Here is a 15270-nt window from a genome sequence, read left to right on the forward strand (position 1 = left end):
TATTATTTCGAGATTAACTTTTTATTTCTTTAAGGATGAATGATCTTGTTTCTGTTCTTTTCCTGCTTATAAATTTCTGATTTTAGTGATTTTTTTTTATATGAGACTCTCACTCACAAAAGGATGTTAGCTTACAGTATTGTGGATGAGCTAAGGATTTTTTTTTTAATATATTTTTTACATAATCCAAAAACCCTGCTCTAGAGAACAAACATGGAACTTTTTCAGGCCATTGCAGGCCTCTGATAAGTAAGGTGGTCTCGCATTAAATTCATCTCCCACCTAAAGATAGTCACGAACGTCCAAGGCAGGATTTGAACCCACAGCCTATTGTATATGTTAACCAGACTACTGTTTATATGCTTATTACCTGTTTTTGATTGTTTCAATATTCTTATCCCAGTTTCTTTTTTCCATGTTTTTTGTTGGAATCTAAGGCATTCTATTGCTGCAGTTATTAATATGATTTTTAAATTATTATTTTTTTATCAAATGTTTTATTGTTTGAAAATTTGAACAATAAATAAAATGAAAAAAATTAGAACCATTATCAAAACTTTATAGAACCAGAGGGAGTGAACGAATCACTCGCACCTTATCTCATACCTTCTCTTCAATTCAATCACACTATCTATACTTACAACTTCCAAACAAGCCATTCCAGTCATGCACCACTCTAAAAATCTAGCTCTCACCTCTTTCTTGACTGCAAACTACTGGTATCCTGCATGATCCTTTCAGAAGTTTGTAGGTCTATCACTCCTGTTTCTCCTGTCTACTAGCATCTGCAGTCCACAAATTCTTCTCATTACATTTTATAGTCCTGATAGCATCTTTAACACTCTTTTGCAACCTCTCCACTGTATCACTGTGACACTGGGGAGTTCTTTCGCTTGGTTGAACAGCAGGAAGGAGTGATGACAAGGGGCCATCCCTGGAAGTTATGAAAGGAAACTGTGAGCAAGAGGGTGAGGAGTGGTTTCTTTGCATGGAGGGTGGTTGAACCGTGGAATGCACTGCCTGATAGAGTGGTGAGCGCGAGAATGGTCAGTGAGTTTAAGGAGTGGTATGATAGACTTGTTTCCTAGGAAGGACCTCCTGTGATGAATCTTTTGACTCCTTGGAGGCCTAAATAATAATAATAATCACTTCAGAAACCAGACCTGTCACAGTAGTCCAGATGAGATTGTATCAAAGCCTTGTAAAGAGCAAAATAACTTCCTTATTCTTATATGTCAGTGTTCATTTCACTATTGCAATTGTCATTATGTAACTCTTGAACTTCAACTTCCTATCTATTAAAACTCCAGAATCCCTAGCCTGCTCAGTTTCTTCTAGCATAATCCTGCCATTGGATATCTCATTACATCAAAGTGCTTAACTTTACATTTATTAACATTGAACTAACAGGCATTTTTAGATGCCCACAAGTCCTGCATGTCAGTTGCATTCCTGATTACCCTACCTATCATCATCAGCAAATAACTGTATATCACCTGTTAAATTCTTTCCAATATCATTAATGTACAGATTGAATAACAGTGGACCAAACCAAGGATTGATTCCTGGGGTACACCACTTGTTACCTTAAATCTTGTAGATTCACATCTCCTTATGCACTGCATTTTGATATCTGTCACTCAGCCTTCTTCTTAACCAAACTAGTAATTTATAATCCATTCCCATATCCTCCAACTTATGTAACAGCCTCCCAAAAGCATCATGATGTATGCATTTCCCTTGTCTTGTCTAGCTCAATGGTAACATCATTATAAAATGTGAGCAAATTACTCGAGTTACAATGTAATAAGAATATTATTACAATGTAGAAGTTATACTAGTTAAAATAATATTTCCATTATTAAGTCAGTACACCATCATCAGGAAACAATGCATAGAAGGATAGATGCATGTAGACACTACACTGGGTGAGACTGAAACAGAGCAATAAATCCTAAATGGTGTCACCTAGTGGGCTAGATTGGGTATTCATGGTAGTTGGGCTGCATAATGAGCATTTCCCATCCCTAAATTTGTTGAGGTCTGGATGGTACCTCCCCCCCCCCCAAAAAAAACTATGGAATTATAAAAACCTTGTTGTACAAGCTCTCACTGCTGAACATGATCATATTCACATCTTCTTAGTATATTCTATGTTTTGGTGGGTATTATTCTAAGTCTATCGCTATTCCATATGTCTAGGGGCACATCTGAATAGCTGACAAAAAATCCTAAAAAAAAATACAGTGGTGTAACCACCTAAAGACAATGCAAAAAATGGGCATTCCTTATCTGTTTTCGCAGCTACAGTTCCAGTCCTTAGACCTGTTTGGTCTATACCACCTTGCAGGACAGTCAACATCAGAATCTCCAAGTACAAGGACTACAAAGGCCCCACCACTATCATCACTCAAGAAGTCTTGCAGACTGTGGCTTCAGACAACAGCCACAAGGTATACTGGAAAAAGGCCAGCTTACTTCACCATAACAAATTACAAGAGACTATTTCTGGAACCTGCTGTTATAAGAAACTATCTAAACCTCTACAAATTTGGATGCATAAAACTGCTGCAGATATGGGAAACACATCCTCAGACCAAGAACACTCACTGTAGTCCGAGGTTAGGACTCGAGGCAAACCTTTATTTTGTTTTTCTCTGCTTCAGTCCCACCAAATGTAGTGTCTTTCTGTACTTTGTTTCCTGATGATAGCAATTAGACTTTGCTGAAGTACTGGAAGTATTTTTAATTAATAAATTAGACTTGACAAGAAATCATATTTTTGTTTAATCCTTTATCTAAGTATAATCAAATAAAGTATGTGCGTGAAGTATTCATGACTACGCTACTTGTATATAGAGGCTGCTGATTTCATATCAATTGCCTTAGTATCTCATAATGCAAAGCACACTTCTTTTGGGATGTATGCATTGTTATGCATTATGGAAAGGATATAATAATTTACACATCTGAAAGGAAATGTGTGTTTTGCATTATTAGATACTAAGGCAATGGAAGTGGAATCAACAGCTTCAATATGCAAGTAACTTAGTCATGAAGGCATATCTCGTGCAACTTTGTTTCAAGCTTATGCTTGGATAAAGAATTAAACAATATAATTTCTTGTTCAATCTAACCTACTTCATAACCAAGTGAAAAAACTTTCTGCAACTATTTTAATTAGTATAACTACTATGTTGTAATATCCTTATTAAAAATATGAATCAATATATAAGCCTGACCATGAGATTCTGCAGCTTATGGTTGGTGGAGTTAGAACAGTGTCATCCCAGGAAGGTGGCTAAGGGTGTGATTAGAAAGCATGAAGTTCAGGCTACTGTTAGATGTTGTGAGTGCATCTTTGGTGAATGTGTTCAAGAGAAGTATTAAAGTACGAGTGACTAAATGGGTCCTTAGAACCTCTGTAGCTTGGTCAGATTCCTGTCTATGATGTGAGGAACCTTTATCTGGTCTCTTTCAACCAGAGGTGAGTTAGCTGGTATTATACAGAAGTAGAGGATTTTTCCACCTGGAAACTTGGGTATTTTTGTCCCTCAGAACAGGCAAACTGGCCCTGTGAACACAAGTGGATCTACAGCTGTAAAAAAAAAAAAAAAAAAAATATATATATATATATATATATATATATACTTAATCCCTCATCAGAAGGCTTAAGCTGCCCTTCCAAAGGGACGGGGCAAAAACCCCATATCAATATTATTAATGAGCACATTTCGAAATTGATAAAACCTTCGATATGGCTTCACTATATAGAATAATTTATGTGAACAACTACATGTCTTACAAAAAATTAATAACCTTCATCACAGAAGAAGGGTGCCCAAAGAAAGACCTAGATTCAATTCTAGAGGAACATTTTCTAAGCCTTTCTTCAACTAGTTCCCGAGTTAGTTGATCTCTGGCATCGGCAAGTGGGTTATTTTCTCCACTTGGGTTTTTCATCCCTTAAACTCAATTGACTGTAGAATCTTCACTGGATGTCATTTACAATTAGTTCAATGGACTAGTCCCTCTCTCTATATTTATTTAATTATCTACCAAATGTATACAGCAGCTGTTTATTGTTGGTTAGTTATTTATATTTTGCAAACAAATCTTTCATTCTCTTAATTTTTTTTTTTTAGTTGTCATCATAAATGCACGTATGCATGTCGAGTTTATAGAATCATGTTATTCATTCCACTCAGCAACATATACGACACACACACACATTAATTATTAATTCTTTTGCCAGTAATGAAAGTATTTCTATTCACACCTGTTCTTTCTGTCTCTTACATGTCTCATTAAGGATGGTTCACATATAATCAGTTAATTGAGCCATCAGTTTATGGGGCAGCCATTTATTTAGGACAGGAGATGCAGCACTCTAGATTATTCTGCTAAGGTAATCACCTCTAAATGGCTGGTTTAAGGCTAATTGGCACAAGGAGTGCAAAGGTCATTCTGTGCCAAACCACAGCTTTGTTCCTCCACAATTTATGTGATGTGTAAATGACTCATTACTTCTCTCACTGACTCAGGTAGAGCCTCCATAGCTCAGTCAGTATAGACAAAGCCCTTTGGTCAGAAAGAGCTGGGTTCAATTCCGTCCATGAAGCGAGGAACTTTATCTGGTCTCTTTTGATGAAAAGTGGGTTAGCCAGTCTCATATGGAGGTGGAGGAGTTTTCATCCCCAGAACAGGATTCTGGCCCTGTGAACACATGGATTACAGTCAGGAATACTTAAGACCCAGCCATAGGCCCGATTTGTCAGCTATGCTGGTCCTGAGCCCAGATAAAATTAGGGGGGGGGGATTGAGATGCTCCCCATAAAAGGGACTCACAAAATAAATAAATCGACTGGCAATATAGCATATTACCTTCTAAGGAACCCAGTTGTGATCGTTTATGCTGAGCCAATGCCTAATCAGGAAAGTGTAGATTTTTCAGTGCTGTTTTTTGATAATTTTCAACCCTTACCAAGTTGTAACATAGAGATTTGTCACTAGTTGAAATAATTGCATCACTAGACCAAATCAAAGGCTAGTACTGAGATCTATGATTGCATGCTTGATACAACTGCGAGATGAATGCACACATCATGGAAAAAAAGGGAACATCCCAAAAATGGAAATATGAAGGTAAGGATCCTGACATTGAGGATGCTCTAAATCAGTGGTTCTCCATTATACCTGGATGAGGAGTTTGCGTCAGTGATCCAATGTTAAAAAAAGTCAGAGAAGCTCATGATTTTAAAGCAATAGATGACTGGTTGTGGTTGTTAGATGGAAATGTAGGCATAATATTAAACTCAAGAAAGCACATGAAGAAAAAGACAGTGCTGACGTTGTAGGTGCAAAAGAAAGTATCCAGATTACTTCAGAAATTTTGTGCAGCTACAATGCTTGATGAAACAGGCTTGTTTTATTGTGCCACAATGGATGGTTCTCTCTGCTACATTCATGTGAGATGCTAAGGAAGCAATGGATAGTTGATGGATGGATGACTTCTGAAATTTTTAAGAAATGGTTAATGAGGTGGAATTAAACTGAAAATCAGGAAAAGTTCTTGACACAATTGTGTGGCACAGTCTCACTATTTAGTGTTTGACAAATATCCAGCTGAAATTTCTGGTCACCAACGCTACATCCTTGGTGTAGGCAATAGATGTGGGGGATCATAAAAAAATGTGAAGATGTACTGCACAAAGTTGAACATATACTGATAACTTACACAGCCAAAGATGTGAGTTTACATCCTTGGTGTAGGCAATAGATGTGGGGGTCATAAAAAAATGTGAAGATGTACTGCACAAAGTTGAACATATACTAATAACTTACACAGCCAAAGATGTGAGTTTATAAGTTAACCCTCTCTAGGCATTAGAGTTTGTTGCCAGTAGTTGGAAGATATAGGCAGTAAGACAATTCAGAACTGTTTTTCTCACTGTGGTTTTCAGAAATTCAAAAAGTTAGCAACTATGAAGAATTTGAAGGTATCAGCAATAATGTTGAATGTTACAATGGAAATGAAGATTGTGAGGATGAAATTGTTCAAAACATTCAATTAAAACACCAAGATGAGGAATTAGAAGGCAAAGAAAGTGATGAAGATGACACATCTAAATTTGAATGATACAAGATTCCAGGAAATTTACTGATTGGTTATGACGATACTTCACTTAGGAAGGCAATGACGGCAGCCAATGTCTGCACACTAGATAAATTCTTCTGGCAATAACTTTTATGAACTAAAAGCCGAAAAGTAAGTATGCACATGTTTATTATATACATTACATGTTCTTTAAATGTCAAATGTTTTCTAACGTGTTGTTGTGTATTTTGTTTTAATAGGATTACATTGAAGAACAACTGATCTCTGTTGATATTGATGCTGAGGAAAATTTAAATATGTACATGTTTTGCTATTGTAATTATTTTGAATAAATGCTTTGTTGTTTAGTAAAATTTGGCTTGTCTCTTTGTAACTATTAATATGAAACTTGGCATAATTGGGCCAGAATCTACTGTATATAATAAAACAAACACATTGCCCCCCCCCCCATATGCAGATTTCGTTACAACTGAAGAACGGTCACAATGTGTGGTGCGGCTGATATGCAAACACGAAACTGCTTTGGGGCATGGTGTTTCTCTCGCCCCACCAGTGTGAGAGACAGTTGTGAATGTGTTAAATAAAATATTTCTTAATTTCTGTTTTGTTGTTTAAATTGTTCTATGTGTTGTATTTTAAATATTAATAAAATTCATATTTGATATTAAATTTGTTACTTTTTTTGATTTTTGGGAAACTTTTGTTTTGGTTGTGTGTGTGTTTTTCATTTCTACCTGATGGAGAACTTGACCCTGGAGGTATTGCAAAGGTAAAGTAAGCTATATGCAATTTAATGCCTTCCAAAAATCTGTTTAATATCTTGGGGGGCCAATAGGACCTGCATCAGATATTCAACTGATAAGAACAGAAACTACAGTTTTCATTTCTTGGCCTTTTGTCCTAGATATATGACTGTAGTATCTGTTTTTATCAGCTTACTGCATGATACAGGCCAAAATTTTAAACTGATTTTTGAATGGTCGTGAAGTACTGTGAGGTTGACCCACAATTTTGCAGAGAGTTACCTGGTATCGTACAACCTCAGACTCTTCGAGAGGTATTACATTTCAGTCTTATATATATATTGTGTGTTTTGAGTTGAAATGTAAAATGCATTTTTTTTTTTTTTTACACCGAGGTTCATGGTCAGAAAGTTTGAAAACCACTGCTAAAGAACAAGTAAAACATGTCAGCTCTTTAGGTGGAATTTTCAGTGAAGATGGCAAATTAAATATGGAAAAGACAAAAGAATTTGCAAAGCTGGTATGGTAGGAAGTCAAATGAAATAAGAGAAAAATTAGTTAAAACACTAAACTAGTCATATGCAAGACAGTGTTTAAACCGATTTTAGCTTATGAATCGAGCTGGGTTAGAAATAAAACATGATCAAAGACTGGAGACCACAGATATGAGAATTTTGAGAAAGATTAGGAGAGTCAACAGATAGCATCAGTGGCAGTATCATATTAAGAAAGAACTTGCTATTGTTAGCATTCATTTTAGCAGAGTTAGTGTCAACTGGTATTGTCATTAAACCGAATGGAGAAGAAAGGTTAGGAAAGAAAGTGTTTTTTGCCAGGATGTTAGGAAAAAAGATTCAGAGCAACAACAAGATCTAAATGGTTTGATTACAGTAAGACATGCTGTAGAAGACTGAAATATAAGATCTGACAGTATTGAAGTCTTCGCAGCACTAACAGATTAATTTGGTAGGAAAATTGTCGACAGGAAGTTAGTGATATAAACCTTTTGTAGTATTATAATAATATTCTGCACCCCCTCTCCTATAAGTACATATCAGGAATTTGGTGTACTTTCAGCAGGAGTGGAACCTTAGAACTTAAAGAGGATTATTCCATTGTTTATGTAATTAAGTTGACTATCTGAGCTACAGTGTCTTCTCTGCTTATGGAACATCATAGGAACTATAGGAACATCATAGGAAATATGAGGTTCCTATGGAACATCATAGGAACTATAGGAACATCATAGGAAATATGAGGTTCCTATGATGTTCCTATGGAACATCATAGGAACCTCACTGTGGTGATGCATTGATCAAAACAGATCAGAAGCCTTCGGTAACCATTTTTCTGTATGGTTAACTTTTTCCCCCCAATGTTTATGATGCCAGTTAACAAAATCAAGGCAATGCATGCATCAAGCCAAAGGTGCATACAGTAACTAGTCTGTATGCAAGAAAAAAGATTTGAGGTCATGGGGTAGGAAAATTGCACTAATTATTTTTTGCCTTGTTATTGTTCCACCACATTATGAAATCTAAAGCACTGGCAGTATGCAGCATACAAGGAACACAACCTGTATTTTGGTTTCTTAGTTTACATCCATTATATAGTTTATGTGCTTTCTTAATGGGGGTTGCTTAAGGGTCAAAGCCAAATAACTGGAAGGAGACCTCCACAGAGAACCAATTGGGGCTTCTGACCTAATGTCCAATCCTCATCCTCACCTCCATACCTACTAACAGGGTGCACCCTGTTAGTAGCTATCCAGTAAGCACTGAATGAACAAGGATCCAGCTCACCAAATTGTACCTTCTGTTTGGCTTAAACGAGAAATAAACATGATGGTACTATATAATGAGATTTTATACTGGATAGGGAATTGCAGTTATGACAGAACAGTGCTCCCACTGTTCTATCAGGGTGAACAGTGAAAAGTCAGCTACTGGTACAACTCCAACATAACATCTAGAACAACACACTCAACGTCAGAACTGGAGATAAGAACCATCAAACTTGTAGAAGAACTGGAAAAGTACCATGTGAACATAATCAGCATTATAAAGAAGATTAAAAGAGGTAAGATCCTGCAAAATAATAAGTATAGGATGTTATGTTATATTCAGGCAATAACGATCAAGGAAAAGTAAGGAAGGAAGATGTAGTGACAGCATTTAACACTAAACAGCAATCTTCAAAATCAGGAAATGGACATTGAAACATATTCATGCCTATGGACCCATAGATGGTTATCCTAAGGAAGAAAAGGAGGAATTTTTCCATTCATTAGAGCAGGTAGCTGACATAAAGAAAATGAAAAAAGATTTAAACAGCAGAGTAGAAAACGAATCCCAGCGGTGGTTAAATTCAGCCAGGGCCCTCTGGGTCTCGTCCCCAGAACTTTTTTATGCACCGGGCTGGACCCGGAACATTTTTCTGTTTTATGACTTTTCTCTCTTTATGGTAATTATGCAACAATTGTGTACAGTTTTGAGTGTGCATATATAAAGTCAATATCAACAGTCGCCTGATTACGAAAGTGTGATGAAAGGGGACGCTTGGAGCTTCCTGTAATGCGTTATCTTGCAGCGATTGACAAGCAAACATTATTGCAGTGTAGTGTAGCAGAATTTTGACAGATTCGTAGCGATAGTTTGTCTTTTCTGATTGGCAACAGTCAGTAACCAACAATAGAAAAGCAGATTAGCAGTTGTTTATCAGAGCTCATGATTGTGAGAAGCACAAAGAAAATCATGTAAAATTTTTGTATTTATGTAGACCTACTATTTCAACTATGGATACCTTCTTTAAATGGAAAAATAGCTCGGATGACAGTGATAATACAAAACGAGTTTGTAATGACAGTTTGTGTGTAGTTTCTGAAGAGAAAGAAGTCTGTAACGAATCCACAGACACACAGAATTTCCATCAGTTGCAATGAGATAATATTAATACATTGAATGAAATGAAAGATTTGCCGACTTGCTGGACACTCAACCAGTGGATAGCATTCAAAGGCAAATACAATTGGTTATTTTGTAAGGAGGGAGGTTTGGGGTATATAACATGTGCAGAGGTACAGACCCTAGGTGCAAGTTCTTCACATCAAAGTATTCACTTAGCATCAGAGTGGATAAATGGATTAATATGTATTAAAGGGAAAGGGTCGAAACAATGGCAACTCAGAAAGAAAATTTGCGAACATAGAGATACCAAATCTCACAAAAGTGCAGAAGCAATCATTAGAAGTAAAAGTGAGAATTCATTGTGACACATTGTAGAAGAACAGAACTCTTTAGCTCAAGAAATAACGTGCCGTGTGTTTCACACTACGTGTCATATTGCAAAGCATAAACGTCCTTTTGTAGATCATCCAAAATAAATAAAATTTAAAAAAATGTTGCGACAATCTAACAATAACCTCACGTTTATGATCCTTACTTTAAGGGCCCTGGAGCTTATCAGTTTAGAATTTAACCAGTGAATTCCACTATGCAGGTAGCAAGGTAACTGGTGGTTTTCTGCTCAGGATGCAGACTAGCCATTACTAAACATTATGTTTCAACATAAAGATGTGTACGAGTTCACATGAAGAGAAGACACAAAAAGTAAGAAAAGCCATGGTATGTTATGCTGATAATATCTTTATGCTGGTTCAGGATACAAGAGTAGACAGGAAGTGATCATCACATTGAAAAGAACAATATATAAGAACGTTTTAAAAAGGAACTAAAGTTGAGCAGCTTCTACAGGTAAACTGTAGACTGAACTATACTAAGGTTATTCAAGAAACAAAAAATGAAAGCGTTTGAAAAGAAGAACCAAACCTTGGGGTGTCAGTGGCAGGAACATAGAAAACTTCTGCTTTCATTGTAGAACCCATAGACCAGGTAAATATTTCAGCTATTTAAAGCAGTTTTTAGTGAAGATGGCAAATCAAATATGGAAATAAACAACAGACTAAACAAAGCTGGTATGGTGGGAAGCCAGATGAATAAATTTATATGAAATATGAGAGTAATTAGCCAAATCACCAAACTAGCAGTATACAAAACAGTTTTAAGTTATGAATCTGAGAGCTGGGTTAGAAATAAAGCACCTGATCAAAGATTAGAGATGACAGATATGAGAATTTTGAGAAAAATTAAGAACAAATGGCATCAATGGCATAATCATATAACAAATGAAAATATTAAAAAGGAATTTGATATTGTTGGCATTCAAGAATGCATGAAGAAGGCTAATCTAAGGTGTTATGCTAACATATTAGCAAAAGAGGTACTTGATGGCAAGAAAAAGACCTAGAGGAAGACCCAGATCTAGATGGACTGATTTAGTCAGAAATGTCCTAGAATACCAAAATGTTAGATACAACAGTATTGTAGTGCTGACAAGTAATAGACTAATTTTTTGAAGGAAAACTTGACAGAAGATCAGTAATGTCATAGTAGCTTGTACACTTCTTAAGGCAGGGGTCTTTGCCATGGCCCGCCAGTTGTTTTGAAAAAAAAAAAACTACTTAACATTACAACGATTAAATAAAAAATAATTTCAATGAAGCCCACAGGCTACTAAGCTAAATAAAAAAAATAATTTCAATGAAGCCCAGAGGCCACTAAGCTATACTGCGGTATTTAGAATTGTAAGATGCTTTTCAGATTCACAAGGAATCCTGTGCATTTGATAATTTACATAAAATCCTATAAAAATAAATATTAAATAGAAATGCTTCTTCAGCCATCTACCAGTGCCAAGCAGTACTTAAGTACTAGTATTAATATCGCAGGTAGATGGCCGAAGCAGTAGTTCATTTGAGTGTGCTGCTGAGTGCCTTCCAAATACATCTCGAGGGGGGGGGGGCATTTCCTAGTAGGAGAAAAAGGCAACTAGACCACTAAGTGGTAGATGATCTTCATTGCCTGGTGAAATACCAGGCAATGAAGATCAATGGGGTCTGAAGTTTCAAATGGTATGTTTAGGCTCAACCCCTTCTCTCTTCTACATGCAGTATGAGTGATACTCTTCAAGAGTGTCCTAACATACTTAGAGGCCCAGACTCTTCACTCCTCTGTTTTGAGGGTACAGCAATTAAAATAAAATGTGACTTATTTTTTAATGGTATTAACAACACCTGACAAACTATTTTATCAAAAGATATTTTATTAACTGCTTATATTTTGCTGAATTTCAAATCAGCATCAGAGCACAACACAGCTTGTATATACGAGTGAGTAAGTTAAACAATACAACTGTAATGGACAAAAGATCTAAAGTCCTATTTTGGCACCCTCTAATGTAAAAAAAAAAAAAGCTATGTGGGAGTTGAAGTCTCCCAAATTAATGTAACTGTATTTTCTTCCATCTAATTCTGTGTGTGAAGGGGTGTCCAAAAGCATGGTCTGCCAGTTCTGAGTTGCCATAATAATAATAGTAAATGTATTTTTTATGTTCTTCCAGGCGGATGATAACCGATCTTCCTGTTTGCTCATAGTAGGCCAAGTCACAGTAATACTCTCCAAAACAATGGAGAAAGTTATCAATGGTCAACTTCTTCACTACCTAGAAGCTCACCACTTAATCAGTGATCACCAGTATGGATTCCACCAATCCAGATCTATGGCTGATATCCTAGCCTACATCACTCACCACTGGACACATGCCATGGAAAGGTTCGCAGAAATGTGTGTCACTGTTAACATTTCCAAGGGTTTCAAATGTGTTCATCCTTCATGAGGCCAGGATAACTTAGTGACCTTCAATGCTGCCAAAACACAGTCCTGCCTTTTCTCTTGCAAAAGGGGATCTCAGTTCACCTTCCCTCATCCTCAGTAATACACATATTGCCAGATAGGATGAATTATCTCTCCTTGAACTAACATTTACCTCCAACCTCACTTGGCACAAACATATCACATGAATAGCTTACTCAGCATCTAAAAAACTAGGTATTCTTTTCCACTCAAGAAGCTTTACACCTTCCCCAGCTACTAACCCTATACAAATCCCAAATCCACCCATCCTTGGGGTGGTGCACCTAAAACCTCCTCAAAAATTCTTGATGCTGTTCAGAGGAGAGCAATTCTGCTCATAGATGATCCTTCTCTCACACGGTTGTGAGAGAAGGTTGAAATACGCCTGTCCAACACTCCTTTACAGTATAACTAAACTCATCGAACTGACTTCTCCTCTTTCTCATTTATTCCATCTTGCTCTGTCCTCTGGAACAGCCTTCCTCATGATGTGTTTCCCAACCCTACAGATCTTTAAGAAGAATGTCAATAGGTTTACTTCTTTCACAACCCTTATCTGCACCTTGCACGTAGCACTGATGCACTATAGGTTCTTTACCTCTCATGTGTGGGATATGTCATGATGAGGGGAATTCTTATATCGGCTTTTTCAATTGAAGGTGAGTTAACCGATTTCACATGGAGGTAGCAGGGTTTTTACTCCAGGAAACTCAGGTTTTTCATCCTGACAAATCGGCCTTCAGAACACATGCAATTTACAGACAAAAAAATACTGTTGTGGTGATGATGGTAGTAATGTCATAGTAGAAGAATTAAGTAGTAGTGGAGAGAATGAGATGTATTTAGTGAAGTAGAGTATAGTGCCCTCCCACGATGAGTCCTTGGACTCCTTGGAGGTGTCACATAATTTTTTTTTTTATAAATAATAATAATAATATGTGTGTGTGTGTACTTTGAAGTCGACTGAGTTCATTTTTAAGTTCCTCTTCATTCGAAAGAAGAGATCGGGCTCGGTGACCCAGAGTAGAGATGATACTTAACTTCTGCGGAGGATAATGGTGTGAGTCAGCATGAAGGTCTGTATGTGTTGGTTTCCTATAAATGGTGAACTTGAGTTGTTCTGTAGACCTGGTCAGTTTAATATCTAAGAAGGAGAGCGAGCCATCAACTTCTAACTCTGATGTGAACTTGATATTACTATTTATTAATGGCTACTCAAAAAAAGATTACAGACAAATATATATATATACATATCATATTAACATATTACAAAGAAGTCTGTTAGGCATTTCTGAATGCATCAACCCATCTTATATTTGGTATTCATCAGAAGTTTCCTCTTCCTTCCATTTTTTGTTGCTAATTCTTGTTTTACTAATCTTTCCTCTTCTTTATTTATTTGGCCATATAATTTTAGATGAGATAAACTATTAATATTCAATGTTCATACATTCTTGAATATTAATATAGTTCTGCCATTGATACCATTTATCTCTTTCCATGATCTTCCTCAGAATTTTAATATTTTTGTTTTTCTACTCTATGGCCTCCATTCTTTGATCTGTTTTATTTCTAATCCGCTTCTCAGATACATAAGGCAATAGTTTCTACACTGTCTTGTATGTTGTTAATTTGTTATATTCACCAATTTCTGTTGTTCCATATAAATATTCAACTAGATTTATACCCCAGTCTTGTGTGTGTGTGTGTAGTCTAATATCTATTTCCCATCATCACTACTAACTAAAACATAGAACTTGTTATATAGATTCTTTGACGAGAATATTCTCTACTGATCTGCTTTCTGTTTTCCTGCCTACTTTCATAGTCTTTTCTTATTGCCAATTTTCACCAGTTTCTCATGGCTGTTGCAATTTGACTAAGGATTTGTAGCATATTTATTTGGGAGGTTAATGTCATCGGTACCATATAGGAAAGAACTAAGTTTACTATCTTCTATCCAAATGGTTTAATACTATTTTCCTGAATCATATAATTAATGTATATATTTAATAAGAATGGCCTTACACTTGATTTAACATTCAAATGATCTTTCTGTACATCCTTCAATTCTAATTGCCCATTTAAATATATTGCTTTGTGTCTGTGTATGCTGTCTAGGATGCGAAGAACCTTTATCAGGTCTTCTCAACTGAAGGTGAGTTAGCTGGTATCATACGGATACCAGCCAAGAAACTTGGGTTTCTTGTTCACAGCCAGGCAAGATGGCAAGTACAATACGTGCAATTTACAGACAAAAGAATACTTATCAGAAAAGGGCTAACCACCTCATCCTAGAGTTAGGGTTATGAAATCTAAGAACTGGAAGATCATGGGTGCTTAAGTGTCTATTGCAACCACTAATGATTATATATATAAGATTTAGTGGTTTGAATAGTTTCCCCTTGTTATCCATGATTTCTGGCTATTGTAATAATATATAAATCTGGTCTATGCAAACCCCTAATTGATATAAATCTAGCTGTAGAAAGTATTTCACCTTGGGTATAATAAATGTTAAAGATACCAAGCTATTTTAAACCTGGTTTTACTCCCTTTCCCAAGTAAGCAAACAGACAAATAAGTCAAGTTTGTGCCTGCAAGTGTTGCAAGTCTAGCTGGCCCTGCACGTAGTGCAAGACCAAGGCAACTCATGGTA

General features: G+C 36.3%; 1 protein-coding gene and 2 pseudogenes across 5 annotated transcripts in view; 1 reads left to right on the top strand and 2 right to left on the bottom strand.

Moving 5' to 3' along the window:
• Nucleotides 1-15270, bottom strand: part of LOC150094589 (nuclear receptor subfamily 2 group C member 2-like) — an 808056-nt gene that overhangs the window by 3941 nt on the left and 788845 nt on the right. The window lies entirely within an intron of this gene.
• On the bottom strand, nucleotides 6855-7026 carry LOC150094590 (U2 spliceosomal RNA; annotated as a pseudogene).
• LOC150094591 (U2 spliceosomal RNA) lies at nucleotides 6998-7175 on the top strand (annotated as a pseudogene).

The sequence above is a fragment of the Typopeltis vanoorti genome, chromosome 22, assembly GCF_054136105.1.
Source record: "Typopeltis vanoorti isolate ZY-2024b chromosome 22, IOZ_Tvanoo_1.0, whole genome shotgun sequence".
Lineage (NCBI taxonomy): Eukaryota > Metazoa > Arthropoda > Arachnida > Uropygi > Thelyphonidae > Typopeltis > Typopeltis vanoorti.